We start from the raw sequence: 4,506 nt of genomic DNA on the forward strand, positions 1-4,506 counted from the left end.
ATTTTTGAGAGAAATTTGCAGCGAGAAATAAATAGAGTTTACCTCACAAGAAACAACAACACACAGCTTTATTCAGTAGAGGATATAAAGTCTGACACATACATTATTAATATTACTATTCTTGCTACTTTACATTGACATGTACACATTTAGCCTTGTTTTAATTTTCTCAAACTGCATTGTCAGACTGACTTCTGAACCTTTATTGTAGCAAAAGTGTAGCCATTGTTTTTGAGTGATCACCATTTGTATAACAGATTAACTTAAAACACATAGTTTAACTCATGTTTCAAAACCATAGTTAATTTGTGGTTACTATAGTTCACTAAACAAAATAATTATGGTCACACTTTACAATAAGGTTCATTAGTTAATGTTAATTAATGCATTTACTAACATGAACAAACAATGAACAATAGATTTACTACAATATTTATTAATGTGAGTAAATGTTAGTTAATGAAAATACAGTTGTTCATTGTTAGTTCATGTTAACTCATGGTCCCTTAACTAATGTTGAGAAGCATGGACTTGAATGTTAATAATGCGTTAGTAAATGTTCAATTATGATTAATAAATGCTGTACATCTGTTGTTCATGATTAGTTTATGTTAGTAAATGCATTAACTAATGAACCTTATTGTAAAGTGTTGCCATAATTATTTAGTTTGATTTGTAATTAAAAAACATGGAAATACTTTTCAACCCAACAGTTGTGTTAGTCCATATTTGACCCAACAGTCATTGCACAAATCAAAATTGCTTGGTAACTTTAAAACCTTGAAAAAATCCATCACGGTATAATAAATTATAAAATATTAAATATTTATATAGAGTGGTGTGGTGAATTATAGACTCATAAAAAGGCTTCATCCCATAGTGAACATTTAACACTTAACAATGTAAGATACATTGAAAAAAAAAATGCATGTCATCAGAGCCCTTACCAGGGTTTCATGGGCCCGGGGCCTTATGAATAGGTGGCTATACTGAAGACATTGGGATATGCCTCCATAGAAACATGATTCATGGGGTGTCTCTTCATATTGCAAATATTATTATGAAATGATCTAGCAACATTGTATCAGTGAAACACAAATAGAAACACTGAGTGAATTCATCCAGGTGTGTCTCTTATTGTGTAGGCAGTGCAGAATTACAACAAGTCCACGGTTGAAAATCAAGAGCCTCTGATCTGTTTTTACTAAAGCTTTCTTGAATTAGAAACATTCTTTTTGTAAGTTGCTCACTGGTGTCTGCAAGACTTATTCACCTGCCTTGGAATGAGTTTTTGTGTGAAAAGCTGAATTAAAATAGCCATACTTTTGCCATACTTAATTTAATCAAACATGCATTTATTGGATAAAATAGAACAAATATTATATTGTTTTAAAATTCAATGGAAAAGGTGAATTTTGAGCAGTGATCAGAAATATTTGTCAGAAAGCATTTATTTCACATTCACTTTTTCTTTGAAACTCTTTTTATTAATTTGAAGCATATTTACTGAATAAATGTATTTTAAAAAAAAAGAAATTGTACTTTATTTTTAGAAAATAAAAATAAAAATTTTGAATAGAAGCATATTTCTAACTTGCAAAAAAACTGATGATAAATTAAAATATTTTAAAGCTTTTATATGTTCATAGTAAAAGTGTCCAGCGTACAACCAAACAAGAGCTGCAACTTCAGTTGGGGTGTGTGTACATTCTTGCTTTGTAACATCATCAGATGGAGGTGGATTTTGCGTAGTTGTTCAACTAAGTGCAACTACAGTATGTTCCAATCCAATGGGTTTCAGTCACTCCTTATAATATCTGTACGATGATCCAATTAGTCTTCAAATTTTACACCCAAAAAAATGAAATAGCTTCTTCTGTAAGTCTTAAGGAATGCAGATTACTTGCAATTTTCCGTTTGACGTTGATATACAGTAAGGTCGGAATGACTCTTGGTTTGATAAGTCACATCACCATTAAATATGAAAGAATGAAAGGACTATTCTTACATTTTTTACTGAATATTACAGTTTTTTATAGAAATAATTTAGAATTCATTTCATTTCTTAAAAATAAATTTCACATTCACATGCTCTCATGTTATTTAATACTTTGTTACAATTACATAAAGTCACTTTACAATATTGCTTTTGCATCAGTGCAATATAGTATTCACAGAGCGAACAAAACCTTAGATACCCAAATTTAAAGTGTACCAAAATAAACTCTAAAATACAGCAGTCACAACATGTTTCAAAATAAAATACTGTATTTATGTATTTTAATTATTATTATTATTATTTTTACAATGGAGCATTACTTTTACAAGGGAGCATAACCATTCCATCAGTTGGCCTATTTGATCAATCCCATTATTACAGTGATTCAGTGGAGTAATGTTTGAGAGAAACAAATTTTCTGCCCAAGTCATTCAAAACTTTGCTATGCAACCGGTTATCAGATCAAATATTTACATATCCATGTAATCTCCCAGACGAATGTTAGTTTAGTTTGCTAATGACACATAATTGTGTCCTAATTTAGTTAATTAAGGACCTATTTGGCATCAGCATCTCTGACTCAATGACAAACAATTCATTGATAAGACAACTAATGCAACCTGAATTCATATCAACTAGTTTCTAACTTATTATTAATTTGATTATTAATCATACATACCTTAATATATTATATGGCAGGCAATTGTTGATGCAGTGGTAGGACACCAGAATTTTAACATAAAATGTTTTTAAGTCAGTTATTCAAGTCTGTTTTTTAACTATAGTGTCAAGTATCAGTTTACTTTTCTAACCCATTTTTGATATTATAATAGCATAATAATTCAGAGAGATTTTTTGGAGTTTGCACCAATAGCAAAAAGGACAACAAAACAAATGTTTAATTAAAAAAATATGTTGTTTAGTTGATTACATTTAATTGATCTCTATTCAACCTCCTTAAAAACACCAATCTACCCCCTCTTATTTCTATATACAGTATATATGATGCAAAAGTTCTATCTATACTCTAAGCATTAGCAATTTTCTTTAATCTCAAGAAAAACTAATTGAGCAAACGACTGAGAAAGCACCAGTCAGAGGCCTCACTTTTTTGATCTCATCATGTATTGTAGACTTTTTACACATATTACAGTATTTTAAAACTACAAAGTATTTTGATATTAAAATTAAGCCATTTCTATTAATCCTCTCAAATACAAATGACAAAATACTATTTTATTTTGGAATATATTTGACATAAATGTATCTCACAGTAACTAGTACTAATCCCTGCATGTAGGGTGCACATTTAAATAGCTAAAATACTTTCCATAAAAATAAAATGAAACATAAAATATGTAAGCTTATCGACAAACCTTCGCCTCATGAAACCCTTCCAGAGAAATATACAGTTGAAGTCAGAATTATTAGCCCCCCTGAATTATTAGAACCCCTGTTTATTTTTTCCCCTATTTCTGTTCAACAGAGTATATTTCTTCAACACATTTCTAAACATTATAGTTTTAATAACTCATCTCTAATAACTGATTTGTTTTATATTTGCCATGATGACAGTAAATAATATTTTACTAGATATTTTTCAAGACACTTCTATGCAGCTTAAAGTGACATTTAAAGGCTTAACTAGGTTAATTAGGTTAACTAGGCAGGTTAGGGTTATTAGGCAAGTTATTGTATAACGATGGGTTGTTCTGTAGACTATCGAAAAAAAGTTAGCTTAAAGCTTAATAATTTTGTCCTTAAAATGGTGTTTAAAAATTGATAACTGCTTTTATTTTAGCCGAAATAAAACAAATAAGACTGTTTCCAGAAGAAAAAACATTATCAGACATGCTGTGAAAATTTCCTTTCTCTGGTAAATATAATATGGGAAATATTCAAAAAGCAACACAAATTCAAAGGGGGGCTAATAATTCTGACTTTAACTGTATGTCATTTTGATGTCACAACAACAACAATAATAATAATAATAATAATAATAATAATAATAATAATAATAATAATAATAATAATAATATTATTATTAATAATAATTGTATTAATAAAATAATAATTTTAATTTTTAATAATAGTAAAAGTAGTAATAATAATGACAATTCATTATGATTATTATTATTATTAATGATAATAATAATAATAATAATAATAATAATAATAATAATAACAATTTCAATAATGAAAATAATAATAACAAAAATGTAATAATATTAATAATAATAGTAATAATAATAATAATGACAATTTTAATAATAATAACAATAATGATAATAAATATAAAAATACTATTATTATTAATAATAATTTTATTAATTAAATAATACTTTTAATAATAGTACTATAATAATGACAATTTTATTATTTTATTAATAATAATAATAATAATAATAACAACAACAACAACAACAACAACAACAACAACAACAACAATTTCAATAATGAAAATAATAATAACAAAAAATTAAGTACAATAATAATTGTATTCATAA

Source organism: Danio rerio, chromosome 10 (assembly GCF_049306965.1).
Source record: "Danio rerio strain Tuebingen ecotype United States chromosome 10, GRCz12tu, whole genome shotgun sequence".
Lineage (NCBI taxonomy): Eukaryota > Metazoa > Chordata > Actinopteri > Cypriniformes > Danionidae > Danio > Danio rerio.